Source organism: Carcharhinus amblyrhynchos, chromosome 23, assembly GCF_965287045.1.
Source record: "Carcharhinus amblyrhynchos chromosome 23, sCarAmb.v2.hapA, whole genome shotgun sequence".
In the NCBI taxonomy this organism is placed as follows: Eukaryota; Metazoa; Chordata; class Chondrichthyes; order Carcharhiniformes; family Carcharhinidae; genus Carcharhinus; species Carcharhinus amblyrhynchos.
Window position 1 is genome coordinate 41,744,648 of NC_137346.1, and position 24,555 is coordinate 41,769,202.

Consider the following 24,555-nt stretch of genomic DNA (forward strand, 5'->3'; position numbering starts at 1 on the left):
ACGAAGGGCAGGAAAGGATCCACTGAACCATTCAGCCTGTCCCACACAACTGCAATGACTTGTGCGTTACAGCACATACATCCTCTCTACTTCATCCAAAGCTCATGTAATCAGGGAGAGGTGAAAAACCAGATTAAAAAAAACGCAAACCAATTATGGGTGCTAAAATTAATTGAACAGGCCACTCTGGCCCTGTGTAATGCTATACAGTAACCTACCTTTATTTACAAGATGCTTTGCATGAGCTAGAAACATATCTCGCTCTCACTTGGAGGAATTCACAGCCTCAGTATTCACTGTCTGAGCCAGCAACCTGTTCCACAAGTGCACTCTTCTCTGGGGGAAAAGAAAATACATCTCTTGATATTTAAATTAATCACAGCCTTGCATAACTTAAAAATCATAACACCTAACATTTTTACATCAAAAAAATTACAACTTGTATTCACACAGTGCCTCTAACATATTAAAACATGGCTACCTGTTTCACAAGCGCATTATCAAACAAATTTGTATAACTGAGCCACACAAGGAGACCACAAGCTTGTTCAGGAGGTATAAAGTGTTTGAAAGGAAGCAGAAAACAATGGAGAGGTGGAGAGTCTTTGGGAAGGAATTCCAGAACATAGTACCTGGACAGTTACCCAGGAGGCACAGCATTTAGCACTGCTGCCTCACAGCGCCAAGGACTTGGGTTCGATTCCCGGCTCGGGTCACTGTCTGTGTGGAGTTTGCACCTTCTTTCCATGTCTGTGTGGGTTTCCTCCAGGTGCTCCGGTTTCCTCCCACATTCTGGAAGATGTGCTAATTGGGTGCATTGACCCAAACAGATGCCGGATTGTGGCGACAAGGTGAATCTCACAGTAACTTCATTGCAGTGTTAATGTAAGGCTTATTTGTGACTAATAAGAACATAAGAAATAGGAGCAGGAGTAGGCCATCTAGCCCTTCGAGCCTGCCCCACCATTCAATAAGATCATGGCTGATCTGTCGTGGCTCAGTTCCACTTTCCCGCCCTCTCCCCATAACCCTTAATCCCCTCTCTTATCAAAAACCCATCAACCCGCGTCTTAAAAATATTTAGCGAGGCAGCCTCTACCACTTCAACGGGCAGAGAATTCCAGATATTCACCACCCTTTGAGTGAAGAAGTTCCTCCTCAACTCCGTTCTAAACCGCTCCCCCTTTATCTTGAGGCTGTGCCCCCTAGTCCTACTATCCTTTCTGAGCGGGAAGAGTCTCTCCACCTCTATCCTATCCATCCCATTCATCATCTTATACGTCTCAATGAGATCTCCCCTCATTCTTCTAAACTCTAACGAGTACAAGCCTAATTTATTCAGCCTCTCCTCATAGCTCAACCCCCTCAACTCTGGCATCAGCCTAGTAAACCTCCTCTGCACTCCCTCCAAGGCCAAAATATCCTTGCGTAAGTACGGCGCCCAAAACTGCACACAGTACTCCAGCTGCGGCCTCACCAGTGCCCTATACAGCTGCAGCAAGACCTCCCTACTTTTATATTCAATCCCCCTCGCTATGAAGGCCAGCATCCCATTCGCCTTCCTGACCACCTGCTGCACCTGCAAGCTGGGTTTTTGCGACTCATGCACAAGGACCCCGAGGTCCCTCTGCACCGTCGCCTGCTGCAGTTTTTCACCACGTAAGTAATAATCCTTCCTACCATCATTCCGACCAAAGTGGACCACCTCGCACTTGCCAACATTAAATTCCATTTGCCATTAAATTCCATTATTAAATGGAAAATTCCAAATTAAGTTCCATTAAATTCCATTAAATTCCATTTCCATAAATAAACTTTAAAGATGCAATGCCAACGGTGAGTGTGACGACTGTCCCTTTAAGGGTCACGTGACCTGGGAAACAAATCACAGACCAGGCTGGGGGTTCATCCCGGTAAGCAGAGGTTTCTGTTCCAGAGCTTTCTCAGGATCTGGCTGCAGCCACAAGGCAGCAAGCCTCTGTATATCCTTCATCTGTAAATAAACATGTTATTTTTCCCTAAACTGGTGAAGGTGATTCATTGCAGTGAGGTTGCTAAAATTCAAAATTCTCAAAAGGCCAAAATGAGAGGTTGTGAGGTGGACCTGCACGACATGGTCTGAACTGCAATAGTTAAAGGGCCAATCTGAAGGTGCAACTTGGAGGAGTTGGAATTGGAAGAAGCAGAGGAAGAAAGCTCAGTATGGAATCGGGACCCTCAAAGGCCGGCTGCTGGAGTAGTGAGGAGATGTGCAGAGATTCATTTCCCCAGCACCAGGAGGAAGAAACTGGCTGCTAATACTAAGAATGTATGGTTCAAGTAGCAGCTGCATTGTGCCACACCCCTATAATGTAGAAAGTTATTTAATGACTCAACCAAGTCAAAACAAAAAGTACAACATTCACTTATATCTTGCATCATCCTAACCCTTCAATTTGCCTTCTCCAGCACATCACTCATTGCACCCACTTTCTTTGTAGATCCATCCTTCTCATTCTAAGCACACGCTTGTATCCCAATTGATCCATTCACTACTTGCACTCACCATCATTCTTATGCATTTGCACGCCTCTTCCTCATTATCACGCTCATTACATGCACTCAGCTACTGGGCAATCACGTGCCATTACAATCACGCACTGGTTCTTTCTGATTGCAGAAGAGAGCCACCAAGGTGAGGGAACTGGACATGGGCCATCACAACTACCAGCGGTGAGGAGGCAGCAGCACTGGGAATCAGCATTCCTGGCTGTCAGAGATGGGAAGACAGGGAATTCCCAAGAACCTGGTGCCCCAATTAAAGATAGAAGATGGCACTCAATTAACAAGAGAAGAATGATCATCTTCATGATCAGAAGTTTTCACCTTGTCAGTATTATTTCATGTTGTTTTATCTCTAAAAGGGCTTTTGTACATGTGTCACACTGGTAGCTGAAGGTTGCAGCTGACGAATCCCCAGAGGGGTTGAATCGCTCTGATGATAAAGTCACAAGACTCGCGTATTATTCTGTGCCAGCTCTTTGTCGAGACTTGTGCTTTCACACATAAGGAACAAGACTATATGGAAAAGAAGTTAGTCTCCCCATCTCCACCGTGGAGGTATCTGGACTCCCTACCTCGATCATTTCCAGCATCGCCCCCTCTCACCCACCCCACACCAACACCCCTCTCCCCACGCTAAACACTGGCATCGCAGCCCCCCCAAATCCCACAATCACCGTCAGCATTTCCAATGCTTGCAGTGTCCGCTCCCTGCCACCACAAGTGTAGCAGCACGGTGGCACAGTGGGTAGCACTGCGGCCTCACAGCGCCAGGGGCATAGGTTCGATTCCTGGCTTGGGTCATTGTGCAGAGTCTGCATGTTCTCCCCGTGTCTGCGTGAGTTTGCTGTGGCACTCCGGTTCCCTCCCACAGTCTGAAAGACATGCTGTACATGTGAAGCACTCACATGTATCATGTGCCTTCTCTTTGACGAGACTTGTGCTTTCACACATAAGTGAACAAGAGTACATGAAAAAGAAGTTAATCTTCCTGCCTCCACCACAGAGGTATCTGGTCTCCCCAACCTGTTCATCCCTGGCTTTGCCAGCACCCACCTCTCCCCCAACACCCGCACCCCAAGTCGCCACACTCCAGTGCCTGTTCGGGTACAGAGGGAAAGCTTAGCTTGGCCAATGCACCTAATCAGCACGTCTTTCAGACTGACAGGGGAAATCAGAGCACACAGAGGAAACTCACGTAGACAGGGGAAGAACGTGCAGACTCCGCACAACGGCCCAAGCCAGGAATCGAACCTGTGTCCCTGGCGCTGTGAGGCCGCAGTGCTACTCACTGTGCCACCGTGCTGCTATACTTGTGGTGGCTGAGAGCAGGCACTGCAAGCATTGGAGATGCTGATGATGATTGCGAGGTTGGGAGGGTGCAATGCCAGTGTTTAGGGTGGAGTGGGTAAGAGGGGACGATGCCAGGGATGGTCAGGGTGGGGAGACCACCGATACCTCTGTGATGGAGGCAGGGAGCTTAACTTCTTTTCCAGTGATCGGGACGCTCTTTAAAAATGGCACCCTGATCTCAGTGGAGCCAATTCCTGTCTCTGAGAGTCCCCACCTTGTGTCACAAACAATGTCCACTCTTTTCTTTGGCAGTTAAAGTGACAAGATCTTAAGAGAGAACTGGTCAGTGGAATTGGAAAGTTGCCCACCAGTTTTCTCAGCGGAACTGAGACCCTGCCTATCTCATGATTCCGCCCACCCATTAATACAGCCTTGGGGAGGGCAGAAGCTGTACCCTAGAGATATTTGATGAAAAAAGAGAATCATTGGGAAGTAGCAGATAACATGCGATGCACTGACAGGCCCTCTAAACCCATCGGCCACGATTACTGAGAAAATTAAGGGATTTGCCTCAAGTGTCTGAGGATCGATGTCACAGAGCATTGCAATAGTGTATTCCTCCATAGATAAGAATGGCTTGTGCTGTGGAATGTCAAACTCTCTAATCAAATGAGTGAATGCACACCTTAACCGCCATAGAGCAGACCCTGGATTATAATCTTACATTGGAATGCAGAGCGCCTTAGCTTTGGTCTCACAATAACACACCAATCTGCAACAAACTGATTGCATTGACATGTGACTGGCCCATAAGAGGGAAGACAGTGAAAGGGAACATTGGGGGCGCCACTGAAATTGCCTCCGATTTGCATCTGTTGCCCCCACCCCTCAGTCAGTATGCCACCTGTTGTCTCATTTCCCGATGGTTGAGCCTGTCCCTGCACAGATGCAGGTGGAGCAATCTTTCGGTGTGTGGCTCTCCTGGCTTCAGGACCCAGAGCCCACCAGCCATAGGCAGCTCAGCAGTCTGAGCAGGAACTTGAGCAGACTGCCTCTACCTCTGCTGAAACCACTGGCATCACATCCCACAGGAGTAATAGGAACAGTAATAGTGAGGCAGAGTGGTTAGCACTGCTGCCTCACAGATCCAGGGGCCCAGCTGCACTTCCCAGCTTGAGGCACTGTGTAGAGTTTGCACATTTTCCCTGTGTCTGTGTGGGTTTCCTCCAGGTGCTCTGGTTTCTTCCAACAGTCATGATGTGGAGATACCGGCATTGGACTGGGGTAAACACAGTAAGAAGTCTCGCAACACCAGGTTAAAATCCAACAAGCTCTGAACAGAACTCTCCACTCATCTGACGAAGGAACAGCGTGTTCCGAAAGCTTGTGACTTTTACTATCAAATAAACCTGTTGGTGTGTTCCTCCAACAGTCCAAAAGACATGCTGGTTTGGTGCATTGGCCATGCTAAATTCTCCCTCAGCGTACCTGAACAGGCACCAAAGTGTGGTAACTAGGGGATTTTCACAGTAATTTCATTGCAGTGTGAATGTAAGCCTACTTTTGGCTAACAAATAAACTTTACTTGATGTACTGATGCACATGTGTATGTATGTGGTTGTCTAAGAAAATGGTGAATCAATATTGTTTCTATTTCATTAAGCTACTTAATTTTAATCTATACACATTGCTGCCTGTTCTTTCATTTGCTTTAGGAAACCAGAATGCATCCTCACCCCCTTTCCCCTCTGTAGGGTGAATGATTCATTCAACTACGACCATGTTCAGGCCTTGCTCACACTGGTGAACGAGGAAGCCTGCCAAAGTCACCAACTTGCTGCTAAACTCAAAAGTGAGTCAAAATATTGTGCTAATTGAGTGATTAACACATGTTAACTGGCAGCACACTTCTCCTGAACAATACTGACTTTCTCAGTTTGTACCCTATCCCCACGCCCACATATTCGCCAAGTCGAACTCCCGCTGGGATCAGATTTTGCTCGAAAAAACGTACGCCATTAACAAAGCACAGATCAGACAGTGAACTGTATTGAGGAAGAGAAATGCTGCGAATTGTGAATTACTGCCAGTTCTTGGCCAATTTGTGAAGCTCCACCATTAATGGAAATAGTATCTTGTGCTTAACCTCCCTGTGATTGCCATGAAGCTGCTTTTATTAGCACATTAATTGCTGCTTAAACTTGCCACAATATGGTAATTAACAGTGGAAGTAGCCATGATAACTGTTAATAACTGCCAATCTACTCTCCTTGTTCAGAAAATAAACAATTATAAATGTGGTATCTCATTTCTTCAGGTTGTGAACAGTTTTAGGAGATTTCAAAAATTTTTTAAATTTTTTCTTACTTTTCTTTTGTCTCTTTCATCTCTCTCTCTCTCTCTCCTATCCAATCTTCCTTTCCTCTCTATTTCACTTTCTGCACCATCCTGACTTGGAAATGTACCGCCGTTCCTTCGCAGTCACTGCGTCAAAATCCTGGAATTCCCTCCGTGACGGCATTGTGAGTCAACCCACAGCACAGGGACTGCAGCGATTCAAGAAGGCAGCTCACCTCTACCTTCTCAAGGGCAGCTAGGCATGGGCAATAAATGCTGGTCTAGCCAGCGATGCCCATGGCCCTCAAACGAATAAAAAAAAGTCAGTGATTTTACCCACTTTAATTCAACATACTTCTCTATATATTTTACAATCTTTTAAATCTCACTGCCTTCTTTGTCTTGTTCACCTTGGTTGCAGGTAGCCCGTCGCCTTTGATGAGCTGCACTGTAACCAGCTCATAACTCCAACAACTTTGAAGGCAAAACATCACAAAACTTAACAGGCAATCCCAATCCAGCAATGTGTAGGCCATTATCATTCTGCCCAATGAAAGGTTAAAATAAATAACATAAACACGACCACTTCGCAGAAATACATCTCCAGACACAAAAGGAATATCCCTACATCACAGCATAAATCCTTTAAATGTCATAATCTCCTCAGATATATCAGCAATCAATTGTCAAAGAAGTTTTGGAAATGCAATTAACAAGACAGTAATGGTGCATTTGAGTGACAGCTAAGCAATGAACAGCTTTTAAAAATGATACCAAGGACTTGCTGTACACAGTATCATAACGTGTTATTAGGGGAAAGCACATACTTCAAATATCCTGCTCAGGAACAATATAATTCTAGGTATTAGCTCTAGGATGTTAGTGGTAACTGAACTAAATAACACCTGCATTAGAGTTGACATACACGCATAATTGAATCTTTTCAGTTATATAACGAAGGCATCAAACTAACTGAACTTTCATGAGCTTCCTGAGATATAGGAAGGATGTTCCTGATGGTGGGGGGTGCCCAGAACCAGGGGTCATAGTCTAAAGATACAGGATAAAACTTTTAGGACTGAGCTGAGGAGAAATTTATTTGCCCAGAGAGTGGGAAGACTGTGGAATTCGCTACAGCAGAAAGCAGTTGAAGCCAAAGCATTGTATGTTTTCAAAAGGAGTTAGATATAGCTCTTGGGATAAAAGAGATCAAAAGGTATGATGTGAAAGCAGGATCAGGCTATTGAGTTGGATGATCAGCCATGATCACAATGAATGGTGGAGCGGGCCCAAATGGCCTACTCCTGCTTCTCTTTGCTCTCTTTCCATGTGTAAATTTGTCTTCCTTCTTCTCCTATTCTGGAAGTATTAATTCTCTTAATGAGCAGTCGTTCCACTGGTAGTCTTCATCCACTATCTCCTCCAAGAGGTTACTCCTGTATGTCTTGATAGTTGGTGTTGACAAGTTATTCCATTGTGTAGGACTTTGTGATTTTGTAATCACATAGTGCACACTCATCTCCATCTTTCCCAGAAGATAAAAACATAGCAATGGGGTATTGGGAAATCAGTACATTTTTCCCTCATCTCAGGAGCCTTCAGTTAACTGTAATGTCTTTATAGCCAAGTAAGCTAGCTGTACTCATAAAGAAACCAAAACCTTATCGAAGTCAAGGAAGAAAATGATGATGAAGACTGAAAATAGGCACAAGTGTGAATTTTGCACTTGCCTGGGACGTGATCAGTATGATTGGAAGTGGCCATCTTCACCCCATTGACCCACTGTGAGTCCAAAAGACAAGATTTCACACTGGCTGATCAGCATTGGAGAAGGGCTGCCAACGGGTCCAGTTTAAATGAGGTTGTATCAGCATGCAGAAGACAGCTTGGAGTTGCAGAGGAGGTACAGGGAGCTGATCAGAACAGAGTGATGGCAGTAGTACCCGTCCACATGCCAGGCTGGAGGCCAAAGCAGGTGGCCACTCTGTTCTCCCCTCACCTCCACAACCCCCCAACTGATTCTCGGACAAATGCCTGCGCACTCTCGTGAAGGCAACGAGTGTCATGTGGGACAACCTGATGTCAAGGGATAGCAAGAGGAAGCCACCTCTTCAAATAAAGGCGGCCTGTGCACAGGTGACAGGTCAGCAACATAGTGCTCTACAACTGGATACAGAGCCAAAACAAGTTCAAAGAGTTTCTGTGTTCAGCAAGGGTGTGTACCGAGTTGGCACGGTCAGGCATGGAGACATTCAGAAGTATTATCATTCTTCCTGGCACTCAGGGGTGTGTATAAGAATCAGAAGCCCTGGGTCCAGCTTGGTCAGGTGTGCAAAGATGACTGGAACATCAACATGGTTTGCTGTCAAGAGCATGGTATGCTTTTTGATTTGATTTAATTTGATTTATTATTGTCACATATATTAACATACTGTGAAAAGTATTGTTTCTTGCGTGCTGTACAGATAAAACGTACTGTTCATCGAGAAGGAAACAAGAGAGTGCAGAATGTAGTGTTACAGTCATAGCTAGGGTATTGAGAAAGATCAACTTAATGCAAGGTAAGTCCATTCAAAAGTTAGACAGCAGCAGGGAAGAAGCTGTTCTTGAATCGATGTGTACGTGACCTCAGACTTTTGTATCTTTTTCCCTGAAGGAAGAAGGTGGAAGAGAGAATGTCCTGGGTGTGTGGGATCTTTAATTATGCTGGCTGCTTTGCCAAGGCAGCAGGAAGTGTAGTCAGAGTCAATGGATGGGAGGTTGGTTTGCATGATGGATTGGGCTACATTCATGATCTTTTGTAGTTCTTTGCAGTCTTGGGTTGTGGTACAACCAAAAAGAATGCTTTATAGGTGAAATAATGATTGGACTGTTGTACTGACAGAAGAGAAGCCATAAAGCCACTGAGCGCACAGCAAATGGTGGTGGAGTGGCAAACCTGCGTCTACTTGAGATGGAGACCCTTGAGCTTGAGTGCAAGTTCAAGGTTACAGAGAGGCAAGTGTCTCAGGGGAAGGCAAGAGATCAGAGGACAAAAGCAGGACGTGGAGATTCCAGCTGATTAGGGTTAGCTCATCTCTCATGGGAATTTCCAAAAGTCTCCAGTTATTCAGCATAACAAAGTCACCATGATGCCGTTGATATCAGTTACACCTGATACTGAGTATGGACATTGACCATGTAATGAATTATAACACTGAGTGATTGTCTTCTTCCCTCAAATGAGCTGTGCTCCAGAGCCAGCCGGGTTCTCCAGGGCTCTCCATTAACATCTGAGGAGGCACTGCGGATAAGTCTGTCCGTGTCAAACCCCATCTCTCAACTAAGCACCAGCGCAGATACAAGCACATAAGTGGACTTTAGGTCATTTGCTCAGATGGTACTGCACTGTGGGGTGGGCAAGTTCACTCACGAGGGGCTGGCAGAGGCACAGATTGCCTAGGGTGCCATATTTTGAAGGATTGCTGTCACTGAGCACAGGGCTGTGTACGAGGCAGACGATGAACTAAAGTTGTCCATCAGGCAGCAGATTTTTGATGGCCAGTGGGATGCAGCATAGAATCTGGTTGAGTCGTACTTGGGCCTGTAAGCCCACACGCCTCAGGGGGGTACTGGCAGTGTGAGAGGTGAATGAATGCGTCTCTGCTGGTGCCCATCAATGGTAAGCAGGGTGGTGCAGATGTGCCTCTCACCATTAGATGAGTGCCTGTCATCTCTATGTACTCCTCTTACACATTCTAGACAAAGGCAACAGTTTCTCTTCAGGTGTCTGCTGAGGCTATAATGATTGAGGAGTACCCTGCGATGTTGCTGGGTGCACCCTCCCAGGCAGAACCAGCACTACCATCCAGAGGACTACAGCCAAGGTCACCGGGGCTGACACATCAGCAGAGTCTGCAATCAGCCGAGCATCAGCCTCCATGGGTTTAAGGTAAAAGGGGAAAGTTTAAAGGAGATGTGAGGGGCAATTTTTTTTTACACAGAGGGTGCAAGTGCCTGGAATGCGCTGCCAGAGGAGATGGTAGAATGTGGAGGGGGGTTTGCAAGTGAGATCAAGGCATCGCATTTGCAAGCATAGGTTTAAGTCATCATGAACAGAGGATAGAGTTTTCATAAGTGACATTCATTCATTTCATTAGTACAATGTATTTTGTGCAACTGTGGCAACTATTTGATGTTGCTCCTTGCTGGCATCTCTGGTAAAAATATCAATCAAGATTTTGTTTCATTGCCCTGAGTGTCCTTCATTTTTCAATAGTTGCAGGTCTCAACAGTGCCTTATGGAAGATAGTGGGGCAATGAACTTCATTACAGACACAGTGAGGTGATACTGAGGTAATGGCATCGTACTGCCACTGAAGTGGAAGACAAGCCCTGGCAGCCCAGTTGCAGGAGCGGTGCATCAAGGCCACCTGATGTCCTCGTCTCCCTGAAGGTTCATCACATCAGCCTCTTCATCCTCACTCTGTGCATGCCTGAGCTCTCACCAGATCCCATCTGCTGAGTCTTTCTCCGAGACACGTGACAAGACCAAAGCAACAGCAAATGCTCGCCTGAACTTCTAACAATTCACACACTTGCTTCAGCACCCTTTCATCCCATCCTTGAAAAGTGAAAAAACTGGATTGCTACCTGACTGTGTACTGACCTCAAAATCATTTTGAAAGCCCTTTTAAGTGCCTTGACTAACTGATTAATTGTTGGTGGGTATGTTTCCAACTCCCATGTGTGCCTGACTGTAACGTTGTGCACGTGGTGACATTGGACGTGCACCCGATATCTTCTCATGATATTTTGTGTTCTTCCAGGACAGGCACACGCCTGCTACTACTAAACAGAATTCTGGCTATAAATCCCAGTGCAAACTGAAATTAAGACCTTTCAAGGAACAGCATGAATCACACTATATCTCACTAACTAAAGTCAAGCAGTATGCTTAGTCTTTTCATTAATTACACACTTAAAGAGCCCCAATCTGTTCAGTGTTGTGGTGTGGACGATGTGTTTTTTGGCATTCTGGGTTTCCAGTACATTTTCTCACTGAAATGAATAGTGGATACACATAGAGCTGCAGTAACTGAGCTGCAAAGTGCATCCTATTTATTATCATTTCACACTCAACAGCAAAGAATTGAATGTAGTTTCCAGTGATATCAATGGACAGAAATCTTTACTAAAAGGTGATCAAATAGAAACAGATGTCCTTTGTTAAGTGAATCAATAATTTTTGTTTTGCTCGCATAAATCTTCTAACTATTCTTTTCTTCGTCTTGTGCAGGATAATGGGCGCCTACGATTCTGAGTTTATTTTTCGACCAAAGTAGGGACTTAACTATGAATTACCAGACACAAGCTACAAATGACATTCATGTCAAGACCTGCTGCAGGAGACGGCATCATGATAACTCATGGAGCTTAATAAGGGAAGATGAGGAGAATTTCTTTCAGGCAGCGAGTCGTTATGAAGGTACTGTCTCAGCATCTAATGATAACCATGAAACCACTGTTAATTGTTGTAAAAACCCATCTGGTTCACTAATGTCCTTCAGGGAGGGAAATCTGCCGTCCTTATCTGTTCTGGCCTACATGTGACTCCAGGTCCACAGCAATGTGGTGGACTCTTAAATGCCCGTTGAAATGGGGAGCAATTAGGAAGGGGAAATAAATGCTGACCCAACCAGTGACGCTCACATCCTATAAAATTAATTTACAAAGTGATGGGAGCAGATTCAGATGTAATTTTCAAAAGGGATTTGAATATATACTTGAAATGGAGAATTTTTCAGTATTGTATGGAGAAAGAGTGACGGAATGGGGAAAATTAGACAGCTCTATCAAAGAATAAGTATAGACATGAACAGAACAGTCTCCTTCAATGCAGCATGATTTTTTGATTCTATGAATTCTCCAATTTGCACTGATATAAACTCTCTGCTATAATCCAGGCAGGGAAATCGCACAAACCACACTTAAGCAGCAGCTGCAATACCAGTTCCGGTGGATTGCTTCATCAATTTCCATTTAGTTTTATTTGCAGATTAATCATTAATTTTCTGCTAATGTTATAAGGCGACTAGCATCCGAATACTGTAAACACAGTCAGCAAGGTCAAAATAAACTTATGAGATATCACACGAAAGATAACAAAATTAATACTTCATTGATAAATCTTAAGTAAACTGCGGCTTACTTCAGAGATAAATAACCATGTTGTCTTCAATAACTAACATGTTTTATGTTAAATGCTTTCCATCTGAAGAACGCAATGCTCCCGTCAGCATTGTGAGCTGCCCCTTCCACCGCACCAATGTGTCAATTGCTCAGAAGTCAAGTCCTAAATAATTTTGGTCATAATCAATAATGTCTTTCATTATGTAGTATGTCATGCAGTCTACAGCGGTGAAATCAATACTGTGCTATACTATGTATTTTCACTCCATGTGTAACAGCAGCCCAAATGATTTGGAAATCATCCTCCAATATATCACATAATATTACAGTGCAGAAATAGCCCTTCGGCCCATCAAGTCCGCACCAATGTCCAAAAGGCCCTGACTCACTCATCTAATCCCACTTGCCAGCACTTGGCCCATAGCCTTGAATGTTATGATGTGCCAACTGCTCATTCAGGTACTTTTTAAAGAATGCGAGGCATCCCGCCCCCACCCAGGCAGTGCATCCCTGACCATCACTACCTCTGGGTAAAAATATTTTTCCTCAAATCCTCTCCCTAAACCTCCCATCTCTCGCTTTTAACTTGTGTTCCCTCATAACTGATCCTTCAGCTAAGGGGAAGAGCTGCTCTCTATCCACGCCCCTCATAACTAGCACACCTCAATCGGGTCATCCCTCAGTCTTCTCTGCTCCAGAGAAAACAACCCAAGCCTACCCAACCTCTCTTCATAGCTTAAATGAGCCATCCCAGGCAACATCCTGGTGAATCTCCTCTGCACTCCTTCCAATGCAATCAGATTCTTCATCTCAAATCATATTAGATTCGCTTATCTTAACATTACATAGAATTACACAATCTTTACAGCAGAAAAGGAGGCCGTTTGATTCAACTATTCTTCCTAAGCGTTTGTGGTTCACATGAACCTCCTCCCACTATACTTATCTTATCTCTAATCTTATCAGGATATCCAGAGAGAAAACAGTGAATTATAGACCTGTAAGCTTAACATTGGTAGTGTGGGAAATTCTCAAATCCATTATCAAGGACTTTATAGCGAAACATTTAGAAAGCAGTGGCAGGATCAGACAGAGTCAGCATGGATTTATGAACAGGAAATCATGCTTGACAAATCTGTCGGAATTCTTTGAAGATGTAACTCGTAGAGTTGACAAGGGGCAGCCAGTCAATGTGGTGTATTTGGACTCTCAGAAAGTGTTTGACAAAGTCCCGCCTAAGAGATTATCATGCAAGATTAAAGTGCGTGGGATTCGGGGAAGTGTATTGACATGGAGAGAAAACTGGTTGGCAGAGAGGAAACAAAGAGTAGCAATTAATGGGTACTTTTCAAACTGGCAGGCAGTAACTATTGAGTCCCTAGCTATTCACAACATATACTAATGATATGGATGAGGGAACAAAATGTAACATCTTAAAGTTTGCAGAAGATAGCAAGTTGGGTGGAAGGGTGAACTTCAACATGATCTGGACAGGTTGGGTAAGTGGGCAAATCAATGGCAAATGCAGTATAATTTGGATAAATGTGAGGTTATTCACTTTGGAAGCAAAAGCAAGAAGGCAGATTACTACCTGAATGCCTGTAAATTGGGACAGGGGAGTGTGCAGTGGAACCCGGGTGTTCTTGTGCACCAGTCACTGAAGGTAAGCATGTAGGTGCAGCAGGCGGAAAAAAAGGCAAATGGTAATTTGGCCTTCATTGCGAGAGGTTTCAAGTACAGGAGAAGGGATTTGTTGTTGCAATTATGCAGGGCCTTGATGAGGCCACACCTAGAATAGTGTGTGCAGCTTTTGTCTCCTTTTCTGGGGAAGGGTGTTCTTGCTCTCAAAGAAGTGCAGCGAAGGCTTACAGACTGATTCTGGGGATAGCGGGCCTGATGTATGAGGAGAGACTGACTAGGTTCAGATTGTTTTCACTGGAGTTCAGACGAATGAAAGGGGAACCTCATAGAAACTTGCAAAATTCTAACAGGACTAGACAGGGTGGATGCAGGGAGGATGTTCCCCGATGGTGGGGGAGTCAAGAACCAGGGATCAGAGACTGTGGATTCAGGATAGACCATTTGGGATGGAGGTGAAGAGACATTGCTTCACGCAAAGAGTGGTGAGTTTATGGAATTCATTACCACAGAAACTAGTTGATGCCAAAACATTGAATGTATTTAAGAGGCGGCTAGATACAGCATTTGGGTCGAATAGGGTCAAAGGTTATGGGGTGAAAGCAGGATTAGGCTACTGAGTTGGATCATGATGAATGGCAGAGCAGGCTCGAAGGGCCAAATGGCCTCCTCCTGCTCCTATCTTCTATGTTTCTACCTATGTTTCCTTTACGTACATACTTAGATTCACCTCAAATGCATCTATACTATTCACTTCACTACTCCCTGAGTTCCACATTCTAGCCACATTTCGGTAAAGAGGATTCTCTGGAATTACTTCTTGGATTTATTTGTGACTACCATATTTACAGTTTGAATAATAGAGGTAGCAAGGACAGTTTTTAGAAGTGTGGTAGTGGGCTTGCTAGCACACAAAGTCAAATTTACTAAAAATAATGGAGATTGGTGTCTTGATTTCACCTTGTCCATTTCAGAATTCAGAGATGACTGTACCATCTACTCCCTCTCTCCCTACACATTTATGCAGCTGTCTGGCAAGTTTAAATACTCTAGCAGAAAAATAATTGTTTAAAAGTTTATTTATTAGTGTCACAAGTAGGCTTATATTAACACTGCAAGAAGTCACTGTGAAAATCCCCTAGTTGCCACACTCTGGTGCTTGTTCAGATACACTGAGGGAGACACAACTATTTTAACTAACCATTCCAACTTTGACAATCAGCATACCCATTTCCTGAACTGGCTTTAATTCACCAGGATCAACTAGCTGAAGTTAATGGGCGAAAGAGATATGGCAGCGTCCTTCTTCAGTGAACTAAACAGGCTGGGAAGTCTTTCAACAATCTCAGTGAAAGAGCCCAGGTGAAAGGCTGCTGCTCACATCACTTCTTCACAGTGTTTTCTCTGTTTGATTGCCAACTTCTTAGAAGTTATTTCACCTGTCTTGCATTTCACTCAGTTAGAGGCTGTACCTGTCTACCTACTGACATCCATAGGAGCAGCTTATACACCTCTGCTGAGGAACAAGAGCCACAGCAACACCAACACCAACAAAAACAAAAGCAGGAACTACATCAGCAGCATGATTTCCTTTCTTTCTTTATTCATTCATGGGATATGAGCATCGCTGGCTGGGTCAGCTTTTATTGCCCATCACTAATTGCTCTTGTGGAGGTTGTGGCCAGCAGCCTTCTCAAGATGCTGCAATCCATGCGGTGCAGGTACGCCCATAGTGCATCTGGGACAGTAGCTCCAGGTATTAGACCGAGTGACAGTGAAGGAACTGTGATATCTTTCCAAGTCTAGATAATATTTTGAATTGGGGTGGTGTTACCATGTGTCTGAGGCCTTTGTTCCTCTCGGTGGTAGAAGTTGCAGGTTTAGGATTTGCTGTCAACAACTCTTGACAAGTTGCTGCAGAGCATCTTGCACATGGTATACACTACTCCCACTGCACTAGTAGTGGAATGAATGAATGTCTAAGGAGGGGTGTTGATCAAGTGGTCTGTTTTATCCTGCACGGTGTCAATTTTCCTGACTGTTACTGGAACTGCGTTCATGCACGGAAAGGGCAGTATTCTATCATACTCCTAACTTGTGCCTTGTAAACGGTGGGCAGGATATAGGGAGTCAGGATGTTGATGGAGGTGATTCAGTGATGTTTTCCCACATAGGGGCATCTGAAACTCAGAGGCACGGTTTAAAAATAAAGGGGTCTCCCTTTAAGACTGAAATGAAAAGGATCTTTTTCTCTCAGAGTCATTAGACTTTGGAATTCTCTATCCTAGAGAACAATGGAAACTGTGTCATTGAATACATTTAAGGCTGATTTTGAACAACAAGGATGTCAAGGGTTGGTAGTGGTGGGGAGGCAGAGGTGGGGAAGGAAATTGGAGCTAATGCCACAATGAGATCAGCTGTGATCCTACTGAGCAAATGGAGCCAAATTGCTTACTCTTATTTCTTCTATCACAATGTATTTGCCTCACAGCGCCAGCAACCCGGGTTCAATTCATTGTCTGTGTGGAGTTTGCACATTTTTTCAGTGTCTGTGTTTCCTCCGAATGCTTCAATGTCCTCCCACAGTCCAAAGATCTGTGGGTTAGGTGGATCGGCCATGCTAAATTGTCCCTTAGTGTTAGGGGGACTAGTTATGGTAATTGCATGGAGTTATGGGGATAGGGCCTGAGTGGGATTGTGGTCAGTGCAGACTCGATGGGCTGAATGGCCCATGTAGGGATTCTATGACAGATACATCTGTGACAGCTAAGTTGCTGAGGACCATCCCTTAAGCACCATCTGTCATAGGCTCAGGATGACAGAACTGTTCTTCAGCACTGGGCCAATTTTGTCAGTAGTGATATTACCAAGCCACCATTCGTGATAGTCAATGAGGTCTCCCACTCAGAGTACATTCTGTCTGCTGGTAACGTTAATGCTTCTTTTAAGTGGTGTTCAATACGGAGGAATACTGACCATCAGGGAGAGCCGTATAAGGTTAATCAAGACATTTCTTTGTCAACGTTTAATCTGATGCCCTGAAACTTCAAGGGGTCTGGTGCCAATGGGTCCACCGCTCCTGGTGGATTTGGCCTGCTGGTGGGAGAGGAGTGGCTCAGTTGAAAAGTCACCACAAAGTCTGCCAGAGGTTACAATGTGTTCCTGACCCACTCATTAATAGTCCCAAAGGTGCTAAGTTAAGAGAATTTCACCCAACTTTTCTATGCTCACTGTATCAATCCCTTAAGAGTTTTAAAGACTTCAATTATGTCACTTATTTTAAAGAAAAGAGCTCAAGTCTGTTCACTCTTTCCTAATAATTGTCTTAATAATGGTGGCATTCATCTATATTTAAATCTTGCATTTAGCATGCTATTTTCACAATTCAGACTCCACAAATGCAAAAGCTGTATTGTCAATTAAAATATCCTTCTTCAAGAAGCAGTAAATCACAAGAGAACAGATACAAAACTTAACAATGAACAATGAGCTGAAAAGTGAAAGCTAACAATTATGAAGCTCCAGGATGATTTGAAAGAAGCCAGAAGCAAGTGGTAAAGCAACTCAATGAATCAATGATAGCACTCAGGATAGTTCTTGAAAGTCTATCTGGCTGCCATTTGTCACTTGCAAGTCTGCTTTGCTCAGTTGGCAGTCATGCCATGTTTGAGTCAAAGGATTACTGCGTTCAAGTATCGTTCCAAGACGTAAGCACAAAACTGCAGCACAATGCTGGATTGTCACTTGAACGAGATCTTAAATTGAGATGCACTCTGCCTCTTCGGGATGGTATAAAAGATGCTGTGATATTAGTGAAGGATTGCAAGGGATTTCCCTCAGTGCACTAGAAATATATATCACTCAATATGAACTACAATATGAAGTACAAATTAAGCAGTCACTTATCTTACGGTGTCTGCCTACACAGCAACAGTGACTGTATTTCAACTGTAATTCATTGCCACTTTGGGACATGCTGAAACCATGGAAAAACTATAATAAATGGAAGCTTTCTTTAACTTAAAACATGTGCAAGCAATTACATAAAAAGACGTATGTGGAGCCAGAGGCACAAATTCACATTCCACCATTGCACAACATATGCCACCTCTGTTCCAATTGCACTGTCTTAATATTGACAGATTTAAGATGGTGCTTATGTTTTCAGACATAGAACAAAGTAATTCCAGTAAGAAGCTTATCTCAAACATGTAAGGAAAATATTTTATGAGGCAATGTTCATTTATTCCAAGCAGTAGTTGGTCATGTCTCTTCTATAAATTATACTTATTATTCTTCATTTCCTTATTAGCCACTGGTTGTAGCTTTAATTGAATAAGCTGCTGTAATATTCAACAGCTCTCATTTATAAGGTTGCCCACTAAGCTAGACAATGTTTAATTGAATGAGCTGCTAGTCTGGGAGTGAAAGACTTCTAGTTACAGATAAGAGCACCAATTATTCTCTTTTAATTTCAACTATTTGATATACATTCGATATAAGACAAGCTTTTTACTTAAAAATTCTTCCACTTATTATTTACCATCCATGAATTGAATTAAAACACTAGGCTTTCTCAAGGTACATTTCCTATCTTACTCCCCTAGGCACCATGGAGTAGCTGCTATAAGGAGTGTTAGGTGATTGTATCAGTGACATGCTATCTATTAAATATCAGTCTCAAGGATTGGCCTCTCCACTGAATATTCAACATCCATAAGATAATGGTTAAATTGACCTTCAAACAATATGAGATCAGATTGAACTTTGGGAACACAAGAGCCCAATTTTCATCTTTGAAGTGGGGATCGGGAGACTGGAGATTTCCTGACATCACAACTCCACTCCTCCTGATAGTTCCTACTGATGCTATTTTTATCTGACAGAGGTGGGCACAGCCTAGAGTTGGGCCTACTGCTTCCTGAGTCCAAGGCAGGCTGATGCCAAGGTGACCAGGTTAAAAGGCCCGCCTTAATTCACTAAGCCATGATGTACAGATGCTGGTGTTGGACTGGGGTAAACACAGTAAGAAGTCTTACAACACCAGGTTTAAGTCCAACCAGTTTATTTGATAGTAATCCCACAAGCTTTCGGAAATGGTGTTCCTTCGTCAGGTGTGTGGAAGGTTCAGATCAGAGAAAGGCACATAAAGATACACACAGTTTACAGAATACTGATTAGAATGCAAGTCTTTGCAGCTAACCTGCTATTCAAGTCTTAAAGATGCAGACAATGTGCGTGGAGACAGCATTAGCATGGGTTAAAGAGATGTGTACTGTCTCCAGACAGGACAGTAAGTGAGATTTTACAAGCCGAGGCAAGTCATGGGGGTTACAGATAGAGCAGAGACTGATAGCCAAATTCCACACACGATGACGGCCTCAACCAGGATTTGGGGTTCATGTCGCACTATCTGTAACCCCCTTGACTTGCCTCGGCTTGTAAAATCTCACTTACTGTCCTGTCTGGAGACAATACACATCTCTTTAACCTACGCTAATGCTATCTCCATCCACATTGTCTGCATCTTCAAGACTTGAATAGCAGATTAGCTGCAAAGACTTGCATTCTAATCAGTATTCTGTAAACTGTGTGTGTCTTTATATGCCTTTCTCTGATCAGAACCTTCCACACACCTGATGAAGGAATACTGTTTCCGAAAGCTTGTGGGATTACTATCAAATAAACTGGCTGGACTTAAACCTGGTGTTGTGAGACTTCTTACAGTGTTCTTTCACTAAGACATTGGTCTAGTTCAGAAGGTGAGTGTGAGATCCTCTTAACTCTCACAACCCATAACGTCTTCAACCAAACCTTACCCCTCATACTCTAAAGCCCCATCGCTCCCCATAGCACCTCAATTCATCCCATGTCTACTACAAACTGAATTTATGAAAGCTATAATAACATCTGGAAGTCTTTGACATGTTTAGAACTGTATCAAAGTAAACAAACATTGCTTCAATAGCCACTTCAAATCATTAGTCTCTGAAAAGCACATAAATGAGTGAAAATAAACAAGCTTGCATTTCACTTGACAACTGTATCAATAAGTGTCATAAATAGGCTTACATTAACACTGCAATGAAGTTATTATGAAAATCCCCTAGTTGCCACACTCTGGTGCCTGTTCAGATACAGTGAAGAGCATTTTTAGTGTAACCAATGCATTTCATCCAATAGATAATGTAGTAAACTAGATCAGAAGACGTTACCACTTTCACAGTGCTCTTTTATTCCGTCATCGGCTTGCCAGTTTTCAGGAGTAACAACCCAGGAAGCATATTATTTAATAGCCACTTACTTTTCTAAAACAAATGGCTATGATCAATCGCTTCAATAAAAACAGACATAACTTATGCTGCATCATTTCATTATGACATGAGAAGTAAGGAATATCTTTTGAGCTGAGCTTTCACATGGCTCCTACTTCCAAACCATGGTTCACGGCACCTCTCTGCTGGTGTGACTCACGTCACTTGCTAAAACCCACCCTTCCTCCAGCAACATTGCGGAAAATGCTACCAACAGTATCGGATCAGCAGCATGTGAGCTCCCAACACACCCTTCAATCCTGCACTGCTGAACATTACCACTGGCAGGATGGGAGATACAAATCCAGGATTTGCTTTCTGCCCTCTGTTTCTAAAACCTTCCTGATGCAAAGCAGCCCCATGTTGGGATGGGAAAATCCAGCCTAAAATCACACAATATAGGGAAAGTGTACAGCCTCACAATGTAACTGCCTCTCAAAAAATGTTCTTAGTTCCTGCATGGAAGCAACACAGACAGGTCAAAGTGGTAACAAGATTGAAATCACATAAAGATCTCAACTCTGTTGAGTTATCACCCAATTTTCCTCAAATGCTCTGCTGCCCTTGTCTCCCTGGCACCAAGTCCTATTCACTTATTGTCTGTGCTCACTGTTTTCAGTTAATTTTTTTATTAGTGTCACTAGTAGGCTTACATTACATTAACACTGCAATCAAGTTACAGTGAAAATCCCCTAGTCTCCACACTCTGGCACCTGTTCGGGTACACAGAGAGCATTTAGCATGGCCAATGCACCTACCCAGCACGTCTTTCAGATGGTAGGAGGAAACCAGAGCACCTGGAGGAAATCCACATAGACATGGGGAGAATGTGCAGACTCTGCACAGCCAGTGACCCTGGGTCCCTGGTGCAGTGAGGCAGCAGTGCTAACCACTGCGTCATCGTGCCACTGTGCCACGTGATTTGCACTGAATCTGAGTCAAGCAAGATCTTGACTTAATGATTCTAAACCTTGGACCGGATTTTCCTGTGAGCTTGGGAAAACCCGACCTTCACATTTCTGCACCTTCCAGAATGTAGAATCAATCTATCTGTGACTTTGTCCGGATTTTCTGTCTTTTCATACAATTCATTTTGCAAGCCACGATGGGGTTTGTGAAGGGTGTGGGTGCCAGATGGAGTGCCTGCCTTGATTTTCTAACACATTAGCCAGCTCTCAATCCTCAGTTTCCACCTCCTCATGCCCCGTTGCACCGATACCTCCAGATTGCCAATCCTACTTCAAGTCTCTTTGGTCCCATTCATTCCACGCCTCAAATCTCTCATATCACCCTATGCCCCTTCAACCTCCACCCACCTACCTACATGCTACTTTATGCCTCCACAATCCCTGTGCCACCTCCAGGCCTCCCATATATCCTTCATTACCACTCGACAGTGTGCAATGTGTACAGTCCTCATCAGCCATGAAACAGAGATGGAAATTATTTTAAAATAATTGAGGAAAAATTAAACCTACAACAAACTAATGAAATCCTGAATTCAAATGTGAGAGGGAAGGAGATTCAAAGGGGACTTGAGAAAACATTTTTTCACTCAGCAGGTCGTGGGAATTGGGAATGCATTGCCTGGGAAGATTCTGGAGGCTGAAATCCTTACAACCTTTAAAAAAGATTTGGAGGAGGATTTGAAACATCATAAAATGTAAGGATATGGGTTAAGCACTGGAAAATGGGCTTAGTGCAACTTTAGTGGTAATTATTGTTGGTGCAGACTCAATGAGCTAAAGGGCTTTTTCTGCACAGTATGACACTATGGTGACTCTTTATGATACTGGAGAAAAAAGTCAAAGCAAAGTTTTTTTTTATTTGTCTTCTAGGCGTGTAAATAAACAAGAAACCACGTGAAAATACATATTGTTCTTTATAAGTTTCAATTACTCTTAGATCAATAGACCACCTGCTGAGCTGAAGCCAATTTCAACATATGAAACACAGCCAAGCATTCATAATAGCTACAACTGTCACAACAAAAGCTTCCAGTTACATTGCCTGAAATTGCCTGAGCAGAATGAGGTCCCATTTCCATTTCAAAGACAACGCCTGTCAATAAATGGAGAGGAGCTGGTGCAGAGATCCTTTTGCAATATTCAAATGTAGTCTTTTCTTAACAGCCAAAGTTATCAGTTGATTTAAGTCACAACACAAAACATAAGGAACTGACTGGCATTTTTAAAAACATTTTAATGCATTATTGTATTTTCTTTAAGAAAAAAGTGCCATCATGCATGACAAAACTTACAGTTATGGTCAATATCAGATTCAACTTACTACTGGACAGATCCCTATGGTGAATCATCACATCCAAATACATTTACATTAGAAAATAGCATTTAATAGCAACAGAGGAAGGTTAACAAAACATTTTATATTTATTTCCCTCTTCCTGACTCTTCAGCAGGCTTCTCCCATTGGTCACAACATCAGCAAGGAGTTGCATTTATTTTTTCAGGAGTTCCAAAACCCACACCAGCACATTCAAATTGGATGTGAGAGGCAATGCAATGTCCCAGTATTCCTCACAAAGGGGGTCCCTGGCTTGGGAAGAGACGCATGCATACTTTGCAACCAAGGCCTTTCCAACCCACAAAAAGTGATGTTGGAGTGGGATGGCATCGGAAATTTACTTTTCCAGAAAAAGAAGCTAAGTTCAGCATTCTGCAGCCCAATTCACACCTCCGCTGGGAGATGAAAATCCAGCGCTGTGTTTTAAAATTCCCTCATGGCCTTCTCCCTTCCTATCTTTGAATTGTTCTCCAGGCCCACATCCCTGCCAAGATATCAGCACCCATCTAATTTTGCATTCTTATACATTCTCAATTTTAATCGATTCACTATTGGAGCTGTGCTTCAGCTACCTCAGCCCTAGGCTCTGGAACCCTCCTTAAGCCTCTCTGCATCTCTGCCTTACTTTCATTCCTTAAGACACTCCTTAAAACCTACCTTTCTGACCAAGCTTGTGATGATCTGAACTATCGTCACTTTATGTGCCTTGGTGTCATATGTTGTTTTGTAATGCTCCTGTGAAGTGCCTTGGGATATATTTTATGTTGAAGATGCTATATAAATACAAGTTGTTGTTGCTTCTCAATTTACAACGACATGAGTAGATAATACTGGCAGTCATGGAGGGCATCTGACTAATGCCCAACTTGGATTCCATTGAAAGAAAAACAAAAAAATGCTGGAAATGCTCAGCATCCATGGTGGGAGAAATAGAATTTCTTCAGTTGGACTTGAAATAGAATTATAGAGTCACAGAATTATAGAACCCTTACAGTGCACAAGGAGGCCATTTGGCCCAGCGAGTCTGCATGCCAACAATCCCACCAAGACCCTATCCCCGTAACCCCATGTAATTACCGTGCTAATTCCCCTGACAATAAGGGTCAATTTAGCATGGCAAGTCAACCTAAGCTACACAGCTTTGGACTGCGGGAGGGAACCAGAGCGCCCGGACATGCAGAGAATGTGCAAACTCCACACAGACCGTCACCCAAGACCAGAACTGAACCCTAGTCCCTGGCGCTGTGAGGCAGCAGTGCTAACCACTGTGCCCAAATGGTAACTCTATTTCTCTCTCCAATGATGCCGCCAGACCCGATGAATATCTCCAACGTTCTCGGTTTTCATTTCAGATTACGAGCAGCATTTTGCTCTTACTTTGGATTTTAACCCAAGTGTTTACAGTGTGGTGAAGTTGCACATCTAACTCAAACAGCTTCGAGGACAGCTTTGAAAGCAGTAAAATGAAAAGGACCACATTTATCCATCTGTCGACTCCGACATTGAGTCATCAGGCGCTTCTCAATGATCCTGTAAAGCCAAAATGTTGTATTGAGGATGTTGTTCTGGCTCAGCCTAGCATACAGAGCCAACAAACTCACCTAAACCCACAACTGCAATTAATTTGCAAAACTTGATCCTCTTGGGTTAGTGGGCGATGTGTCAGGTTTACTGGATGACCCTTGGAATATGAATAAGACTATATATGTCCATTACCAACACATAACTGGCAATGTACACACTTGTATACAGATGCAGTGGTGCTGATTTCTCAGAAGAAGCTGTAAGCTGCAATTATATCACTGCAAGCTGTCCAACATGACATTATTCATTATAACTCAATTATGCTGCCAGATTAGAAAAAAATAAGGGATCTGTAGACAACCCGCATGTTAGATTGTCAGTCTCTGCCAGGTCTCACAGCTTTTGAAAATGTGAAATATAAAGCAAGTATTCT

The 24,555-nt window shown here is 43.4% G+C and overlaps 1 protein-coding gene across 4 annotated transcripts in view; it reads right to left on the minus strand.

The window, feature by feature from the left end:
• Positions 1-24,555, minus strand: part of srrm3 (serine/arginine repetitive matrix 3) — a 705,551-nt gene that overhangs the window by 358,116 nt on the left and 322,880 nt on the right. For all 4 annotated transcript variants that reach the window (XR_013889297.1, XM_080210887.1, XM_080210883.1 and 1 more), the window contains exon 5: positions 219-336. The gene's annotated coding sequence lies outside the window, so the exon portion shown is untranslated. The remainder of the gene's footprint in view (positions 1-218; positions 337-24,555) is intronic.